This window comes from Babylonia areolata, chromosome 13, assembly GCF_041734735.1.
Source record: "Babylonia areolata isolate BAREFJ2019XMU chromosome 13, ASM4173473v1, whole genome shotgun sequence".
NCBI lineage: Eukaryota > Metazoa > Mollusca > Gastropoda > Neogastropoda > Buccinidae > Babylonia > Babylonia areolata.
Window position 1 is genome coordinate 16,431,849 of NC_134888.1, and position 10,000 is coordinate 16,441,848.

General features: G+C 45.6%; 1 protein-coding gene across 1 annotated transcript in view; it reads right to left on the bottom strand.

The window, feature by feature from the left end:
* The window catches only part of LOC143289096 (uncharacterized), a 391,817-nt gene that overhangs the window by 381,041 nt on the left and 776 nt on the right, over positions 1 to 10,000 (bottom strand). Inside the window, exon 1 of the mRNA XM_076597944.1 lies at positions 9,608 to 10,000. This exon is cut by the window's right edge and continues 776 nt beyond it. The gene's annotated coding sequence lies outside the window, so the exon portion shown is untranslated. The remainder of the gene's footprint in view (positions 1 to 9,607) is intronic.

Here is a 10,000-nt window from a genome sequence, read left to right on the forward strand (position 1 = left end):
ACAGAGTTCGCTTTTCTTGTATAGTTTATGTACTGCTTCTCTTCGCTAACATCTTCTCATTCTTCTTATTCCTGTTGTTTCAGTGTATTGCTACCATCACATGAATGCTTAGTATCAGAAAACCGAAAATAAGTAACAGTGCCATCAGCACTGTAAAAACAATTAACAAGAAAAGAAAAAGTGACGACGACAATGATGATGCTGATGTTGATGATGCTGATACTGCTGCTGCTCCTGATAATCATAGTTATAATAATAGTCACAATAATAATAATAATAATAATAATAGTCATAATAATAATAATAGTAATAGTAATAATAATAATAATAATGATAACAGCAATAATAATAATAACTATCATTCTTCTTATTATTATTATTTTAATAATAATTTTAATAATGATACTACTACTACTACTACTACTACCGAACAATGGTGATTGCGATGAGGAGGAGGATGAGGAGGAGGAGGAGGAGAAGAAGTAGAAGAAAGAAGAAGAAGAAGAAGAAGAAGAAGAAGAAGAAGAAGAAGAAGAAGAAGAAGAAGAAGAAGAAGAAGAAGTGCATAACCATCCAAGAATTCAGTTCTGGATGCAAAAAAAACCCAACTGTTTAGCCACCTGGATGGCTGGGACACCCGCAGAGAAACAAGTGAACTTGGCATGTAATTCTAACGGCTCAATACATAATTTTGTGTGTGTGTGTGTGTGTGTGTGTGTGTGTGTGTGTGTGTGCGCGCGCGTGTGTGTGTGTGTGTGTGTGTGTGTGTGTGTGTGTGTGTGTGTGTGTGTGTGTGCGTGCGCGCGCGCGTGTGTGTGTGTGTGTGTGTGTGGTTGTGTGTGCGTGTGTGTGTGTGTGTGTGTGTGTGTGTGTGTGTGTGATTATGAATGTTCGTATGCACGCGTGTGTGTGTGTGGTTGTGATTGTGTGTGTGTGCGTGTGTGTGTGTGTGTGTGTGTGTGTGTGTGTGTGTGTGTGAGAGAGAGAGAGAGAGAGAGAGAGAGAGAGAGAGAGAGAGCGGGATAAGCACCAAAACCTCTCCGACTGGTCCCGTACCCCCTCCCCCCGCCCCCTCGCTCCCCCCTCACCCTCCCATCTCCCCCCCAAAAAAAAACCCGCGACACTTCCACCAAACTTCACACTTGTCAGGCAGGACACCCAGTCCACCCCATGGTGCGTCACGTCACCCAGCTTACACCGCACACAGACTACCCGGGGTGGAGACACAACTTCAGTCTGGAGGAGGAGGAGGAGGTGCCAAAGTTGTACAAACCCCTTCAGCTGACGGTCATGGAATACCACGGAGCACAGCTAACGGGACAGACACTGGGGGTGCGTGTGCAGGTGCTGTGTCCTTTATTCCTGGCAGAGTACCAAAGGGGGGCGTCTGATTCACAAATCACGTCTCAGTCTTGTTGTTTTATATGTATAGCCTAGCTGCACGCGCAGAGACGGCTGAAAACATTCCACAAAAAAACAAAAACAAAAAAAAAACCGATGAAAATTAAAACACAAAACTACCAATTCGAACAAAGAATGCAAATAAACTTTTGTGCTGGCGAAGTCCTCAAAACAGAAACAAAAACATGAAAATCAAGGCGTCCAGTTACAATTCCGTTACATCTATAAAAAATAAAATAAAATAAAAATAAAAAGGAAAGAAAATGACTTAGTTTAAATCCTGCATAAAACAAAATCCATGTCAAACTATAGGATCCTTCCACCATCCCCTCTTTTTTTTTATCTACTCTTTATTATTATTATTATTATTATTATTAAGTGTATAATGTTTTGTTGTTTTTTTCATTATACAAGTGTATGTTTTCCTAATTTCTACAAAATAGTGGCAGGACTACATTTGTTTCTGTTACTGCTGACTTTTTGAAAAACTGTTTTTGTATTGTTTTGTTTTGAATTCTAGATTTGTGTGTGTGTGTGTGTGTGTGTGTGTGTGTGTGTGTGTGTGTGTGTGTGTGTGTGTGTGTGTGTGTGTGTGTGTGTGTGTGTGTGTGTGCGTGTCCCTTACTTTGGTTTTTAATTTTAACAAGTAGTGCTACCTTCGGTGGTGCTTAATTAAAAAATCTGCAGACCTCCTTAAATCTTGAAATCAACAACCAATATAATAGAAACAAATGCATCTGTACAGTGTTTTAACAAACCATTCAAACCTATGCTTGCCTCTTGCACTGACAATACCGATAATTTCTTTTATGGGTTGACATAAACACAGACACATATTCATAAATAACATAAGAAAAAAACAACAACCTCAAATAGGCATGTCCGGCCCAAATCCAGCAACAAGCACTAAACCGTTTACGCAGACACACAACGCTGTTGGGGGTGTGAATTATGGTTATTTTCGTGCTTCCATAGCGCTTGTCCAATATTTCATTATCTTTTCATGAATTCCCCAATAATGTTAAAACTGGGGGATGGATGTGGTCTTTCACAAGCATCACGCATGACGTGGCATGTCTTTTGTCAATTTTGAACATTAATTAATGAAACATTTTGCGGTTCCATGCCTCCTCCGTGTGTGTGTGTGTGTGTGTGTGTGTGTGTGTGTGTGTGTGTGTGTGTGTGTGTGTGTGTGTGTGTGTGTGTGTGTGTGTGTGTGTGTGTGTGTGTGTGTGTGTGTGTGTGTGTTTCTTCAGGTGCTGTCACGTGGTAATTCATTTTGAATTCCCCTTGTTTTTATTCCCTTTCGTTTGTTTGGTTTCCCTCTTTAAGTGTGTGTGTGTGTGTGTGTGTGTGTGTGTGTGTGTGTGTGTGTGTGTGTGCGAGCGTGTGTTATAATGATAATAATGATAATGATAACAATAATAATAATAATATGATGATGATGATGATGATAATAACATATGAATGATAATATCAGATGATAATGATAATATAATAATAATAAAAATAATGTACATTTACATCTTACCCTGTCGCTCTGAGCGCGTTTAAACAACACATTCAGTATGAATAAGACACGGGAGCAAAAAGAAAGTTGAGACACAAACTCGCTAAAATATACTATTTTAGAAACAGTGTAACATCACTCTCGACCCCCCCCCCCCCCCCCCGGCTACCCACCCCTCCACACACACACACATCGACGGACATACACGCGCAAAAACTGAGACGGTTGCGGTGTGAGAAGGATCTGCAGTTTAAGATACTGCTTTGACAAGTATGTTTTAAGATTAGACTTGAAAGATTTAATAGTGGAGCAGTGTCTGATTCTTTAAGGTCACAGTGTGCAAATGTGCGGAAATCATGGGGTCTGTAACGTTGGCTTTTCACAGGATAGGGGGGCGGGGTGGACTGTAAATCTTGACCAGGTCAGAAAGGTTCGTGTGGATGCGTGCGTGCGGGCGCGCGCGTGTGTGTGTTTGAGTGTGTGAAGTGGTGTGGTGATGGTGGTGGTGGTGCGCGCGCGCGCGCGCGCGTGTGTGTGTGTGTGTGTAAAATAACCAAATGCAATATTGTAGATATACAACAAAACCGAACCATTTTACTTGACATAATCTGTAAAAGAAAAGTGAAATAGAAAGCAGAAACTTAAACGAAAACAGAAGAAAACCAAAGACTAAAGAAGAAGAAGAAAACAGAAGGAAGAGAAGAAAGCAGAAGGTAAACGCATACAGTCAGAAATGAAAATCAAACAAAGAAAACAATGTTTGGTACGCAAAAGACAACATATTTCCTGATGATGAATGCAGCATCATGGTTCCAAATGGTATGTTCTTCATCTGCCAAGCCAAGAAAGGTAAAAACTACCCATCTAACCATGATCACGGACTTTAATACATTATGTCCATTAACCACGATCCAGAGTCACCTCCCTTCTCCTCCAAAATTCTGGAGTTCAGGATTCTAGAAACTGGCAAGGCCCGTGGACCAACATCACAGTGTCGATACAGTTAGTGGAATGAGGACCTAGAGGTAACGCGTCCGCATAGGAAGCGAGATAATCTGAGCGCACTGGTTCGAATCCCATAGTCGATAGTATTTTCTCCCCCTCCACTAGACCTTGGGCGGTGGGCTGGACGCGAGTTATTCGGATGAGACGATAAACCGAGGTCCCATGTGCAACATGCACTCAAAGCACATAAAAGAAACCACGGCAACAAGAGGGTTGTCCCTGGCAAAATTCTGGAGAAAAATCCACTTCGATAAGGAAAACAAATAAAGTAGCAGGCAGGAAAAAAAGAAAACGAAAAAAAAGGTGGCGCTCTCCGTGAGGAGAGCAGCCCGAATTTCACAAAGAGAGAAATCTGTTGTGACAAGAAAGAGTAATACAATACAATAGAATACAATACAATACAATACAATACAACAATAATACTGCCACATCACATCCCGATCAGACAAAAGCCCCGAGCTCTTTATTCTCTTCAAACTCTGCCGATACATTTTGATGACTGATCCCAACATCACCACAAGAAATTCCCAATGCAAACAAAGAACTGTGACCGGCTTCGAGAAAACAACAACAAAAAACATCCTATAGGCAGAATTCGACTGCGCCATAAAGACGTCTGCAAGAGAGATCGGAAATTCTTGAACATCGACCTGAACATCAGGGAACCTGCAGTCACAGAACGATCGGCTTTAGAGGTAAACGATAACAGAATCACCTCCATTAAGTTCGACAGAAGAAACACCGGACCAGCGTTCCAAGGGAAAGAAGCTGGAGGGAGAGAGGCCCACAGCCAGACAGGAAAGAAGCTGGAGGGAGAAAGGCCCACAGCCAGACGGGAAAGAAGCTGGAGGGAGAGAGGCCCACAGCCAGACGGGAAAGAAGCTGGAGGGAGAGAGGCCCACAGCCAGACGGGAAAGAAGAGAGAGGGAGACAGGCCCACAGCCAGACGGGAGGGAAGAGAGAGGGAGACAGGCCCACAGCCAGACGGGAAAGAAGAGAGAGGGAGACAGGCCCACAGCCAGACGGGAAAGAAGCGAGAGGGAGACAGGCCCACAGCCAGACGGGAAAGAAGCTGGAGGGAGAAAGGCCCACAGCCAGACGGGAAAGAAGCGAGAGAGAGGGAGAAAGGCCCACAGCCAGACGGGAAAGAAGAGAGAGGGAGAGAGGCCCACAGCCAGACGGGAAAGAAGCGAGAGGGAGACAGGCCCACAGCCAGACAGGAAAGAAGCGAGAGAGAGGGAGAAAGGCCCACAGCCAGACGGGAAAGAAGAGAGAGGGAGACAGGCCCACAGCCAGACGGGAAAGAAGCGAGAGAGAGACAGGCCCACAGCCAGACGGGAAAGAAGCGAGAGAGAGGGAGAAAGGCCCACAGCCAGACGGGAAAGAAGCGAGAGAGAGAGAGACAGGCCCACAGCCAGACGGGAAAGAAGAGAGAGGGAGAAAGGCCCACAGCCAGACGGGAAAGAAGCGAGAGGGAGAAAGGCCCACAGCCAGACGGGAAAGAAGAGAGAGGGAGACAGGCCCACAGCCAGACGGGAAAGAAGCGAGAGGGAGACAGGCCCACAGCCAGACGGGAAAGAAGAGAGAGGGAGAGAGGCCCACAGCCAGACGGGAAAGAAGAGAGAGGGAGACAGGCCCACAGCCAGACGGGAAAGAAGCTGGAGGGAGAGAGGCCCACAGCCAGACGGGAAAGAAGCTGGAGGGAGAGAGGCCCACAGCCAGACGGGAAAGAAGAGAGAGGGAGAGAGGCCCACAGCCAGACGGGAAAGAAGCTGGAGGGAGAGAGGCCCACAGCCAGACGGGAAAGAAGAGAGGGAGACAGGCCCACAGCCAGACGGGAAAGAAGAGAGAGGGAGACAGGCCCACAGCCAGACGGGAAAGAAGCTGGAGGGAGACAGGCCCACAGCCAGACGGGAAAGAAGAGGGAGGGAGACAGGCCCACAGCCAGACAGGAAAGAAGATGGAGCGGAGACAGGCCCACAGCCAGACAGGAAAGAAGCTGGAGGGAGAAAGGCCCACAGCCAGACGGGAAAGAAGAGAGAGGGAGAAAGGCCCACAGCCAGACGGGAAAGAAACGAGAGGGAGACAGGCCCACAGCCAGACGGGAAAGAAGAGAGAGGGAGAGAGGCCCACAGCCAGACGGGAAAGAAACGAGAGGGAGACAGGCCCACAGCCAGACGGGAAAGAAGAGGGAGGGAGAGAGGCCCACAGCCAGACGGGAAAGAAGAGAGAGGGAGACAGGCCCACAGCCAGACGGGAAAGAAGCTGGAGGGAGAGAGGCCCACAGCCAGACGACCAGACAGACAGACATGCCAGCGTCAGACCTCAGACTGCGCCTCGCAGTGTGAAAAAGGACTGTCACTCCTGTATTGGCCTGTCTTCACACACCCGACGATGTTTCAATCACCCACCGCCCAGATCGCAACCCCATAGTCTCTCGGGACTGACGGATGCTTATCGATCGATTATATAGATATATTTTTCTAATACATATCTCAATGGAATGGAGGCATTTTAGTCTTTATGCTTTTTTTTTAGTTGTTTTTGTTTGTTTGTTTTATGTTATTTGGGGTGGTGTTGGGGTGGGTGGGTTTGGGGGTGGGGGTTCAGCTGATAATTGACTGGTAGAAGGAATCTTGACAGTTTGAAAAAAAAAAAATCCATGAAGAAATACATCTGCAGAGAGAACAGAGAGAAGACAACAGGTACTAGGGGGAAAGGCAACAGGTGGAAAGATTTCGTGGACAGCCAGCTGGGAACATACCTGCTCTCCGAATGCTCCTTTTATAACCACACACCGCTCCTTCTGTCTGTCTGTCTTTCTTTCTGTTCTCCTACCACCCGACTCCCTTTCTTTCTTTCTTTCGTTATCTTCTCTTATTTCTCGTGACTATTCACAAACATAATGCATTTCGTCTCTCCGACGGTTATCAACATTGACGAAAAAAGCAAATGTGAAAAGATATTAAAATTAATGACAAAGGACATGAATAACAACATATACATGCATACACACACACACACACACACACACACACACACACACACACACACACACATGTATATCTACACTCAAACACACACACCCAAATACACATATATATATATATATATACATACATACATATATATATATATAGATATATATATATATATATGTGTGTGTGTGTGTGTGTGTGTGTGTGTGTGTGTGTGTGTGTGTGTGTGTGTGTGCGTTGCAATTTTTTTCAAGGGTGTACATCAGCGTCGGATATCGGACATTGACCAATAAAGGTTCGAGAATGTTCGATCATTTTATTGCTGAAAAAGACAAATGTCCCATTACTTCTTCGAATCAACGACCGGGGTGGTCACTGACCTATCAATTTCTTTGTTAGCTCCGACATCGGGTGTGACAAACTTCGGTAACAAGTCGATCCTCCCATTTCTATCTAGATGAACAAGACCAGCATCATCGCACATGCTACCTCTGGGCAGTTTCAGCCAATGCCTGTGCGTTTGATTAGCCAAAGCGTAATGTCTTCTTCTGCACATGTGCTGAACAGGAAGGCGTCTGCTGCTGCTTTTATGCCCGAGCAGAGCTGGCCATGTGTCGAACCGTTTCTCTGTTTAAAAAAAAAAGAAAAGAAAAAAAAAGTTTCCGAAGAACTGAAATCTCCGACTACATTTTCAGGGACAATAGACTGCTGAGGTGGTGCGACGCCTTGCACGTTCAAATCAAACATTTTCCATCAAAATTTTTTTTTTCCACTAGTAAGTAGTGTCGTAGAAGGCTAGGGCTGTGCCGGTCGGGTGTATTCCCGGGGACCGCTACGGTAGCCTGATTGGCCTAGCTGGAGATGCGAACACACCACCAGTGGACTGCGCCCCATCTCCCCTATCAGTTAACAAGAACATCCCTCGGTAGCCCAGCTAAATTGCGCCCAACAGCAACCTCTCACAACACGACAATTTTCATCAGCATACTGATGTTGGTCGTTTAGTGGAAGAAGAAGAACCGCAGCAACTGCGACAGTGACTTTGAACATTAATGTTGGTAAACCGTAACCGAAGTCTTTGAGTTCGTCAGTTGTCGAAAGTCTTTAAACAATGAAAGGAAAGCTCGTCAATGGAAACGATGGAAATGAACAGAACCAGTCAGAAAATAGCCCGCTGTTCTCAGACACAGTTGTGAGGGAGTCAAGTCCCCACAATTCTGAGCCGTATTGTACCATAGGTTGTATCTGAGAGTCAAAAATTTTGATAAAGAGTTCTAGCGAGTTATTATTAAACAAGAACAATTTCTTCATAACAGACATCAAAGCATTCTTCGCTCTGCTAGATAAATCTCTGCAGGCAGCTACAAGACTCAAACGAGTAGAAAAAAGTATCCCAAGGTATTTATAAACATTAACGACAGGCATAGTAATACCATCATAAACCCATTTTCCCCTGCGGCCAAGTAACCACCTTTCCTGAAGTTGTGAGGGACAGAAAGAGAGAGAGGGAGGGAAACGAGAAAGGACTGAGAAAGACTTAACATCTTAGCTCTCAACCCTGTATTTAGGAATGCATGTATATCATGGAATGTGTTTGTGTGAGTGTTGAATACTAGCCATCATTTTTTTTTTTTAATCATCATTTTGTTCTTCCGTGCGCGAGGGCAAGACTTTCAAAATGGAAGAAGAGCTTGAGTTAAACTATCGAACATAAAAGGAGATCTTCTCTTGTTCTCTCTCACAGTCATACAGTCATGTCTCAGTTTGCCCCCCGCCCCCCCCCCCCCCTCTCTCTCTCTCCCTCTCTCTGTCTTTCAGAATATCATTGCACATTAATGTAGTGCCAAACGGGCTGTGTAATTCAATGGCAATGACTTTCGTTCCTCCCTCCTTCCCCCCCCCTCTCCCTTTGTCTGTCTTTTCCGTTCAACAGATTCTAACGTCTTCAACGATAGTACTCAGTGGTGGTGACGAAACAACAGCATAACAGGATATGGGGAAATAGAAAACTAGAAGTAGTAGCAGTTGTAGTGGCTGTAGTCGTAGAGGAGGAGTATAAGCACACTCGCATAAACACACACACACACACACACACACGCGCGTACATACACGCACGCACGCACGCACGCACGCACACACACGCACACACACGCACGCGCACGCAAAACAACACACACAAACACACATACATGATGATCTGTGTGTGTGTGTGTGTGTGTGTGTGTGTGTGTGTGTGTGTGTGTGTGTGTGTGTGAAGTTGTAGTAGTAGTAGTCTTCAGTTTAACGTCTTCCACTTTAAGTGGTGTTAGACGGGGAAAAAAAAGTGCAATGATAGTCTGAAAAAAATTCGATTCTTTTCTCTCTCTCTCTCTCTCTCTCTCTCTCTTTTTTTTTTTTTTTTTTTTTGCGCGTGTGTGTGTGTGTTTGCCCGCCTGTATTTTCATGTCGGTTTTTAAACAACACAACTCAATACACTCGCACACACACTGAAACAAAACGACACCACCACAAATCCTCAACACACACAACAACACCTACGACACAACACGACGCACAACTCAGGGGAGATTTTCTTTCAAACTTCCCTCGTCAAACAACCACGAAACAACCGGCAAACTTTCACACACACACACACACACACACACACACACACACCACGAACCACCACCACCACCACCCTTTACAAAACACACAAAACAAACAAAAAACTCACCCGTCAATTCGAAACTTCTTCTCGCCGTTTCGGTATCCATACACACACGCCGTACGCACACATACCACCACCACCACCACCACACCTGTTCATTTGCTGTCCACAGTCACAGAACGGGCGCTAACAGCACTCACAGACTAGACAGAGAAGTATTTAGCAGGGGGGGAAAAATTGGCAGACAGTCTGCGGCAGAGCTACAACTGTCCCACCACCCCTCTGTCGGATCTCTCACAGCCCTTTCCACTGCACTCGCGCTCTTGTAGTGCACAGCAGGTGGTGGGGAGCGAGAGTTCTCAAACCAGTTGCACGCGCCACGCCGTAGTAGCGTTGTGAAAGCTGTGGCACAGTCGCACGCACGTACGGACGCACGCACGCGCGCGCGCGCACGCACTC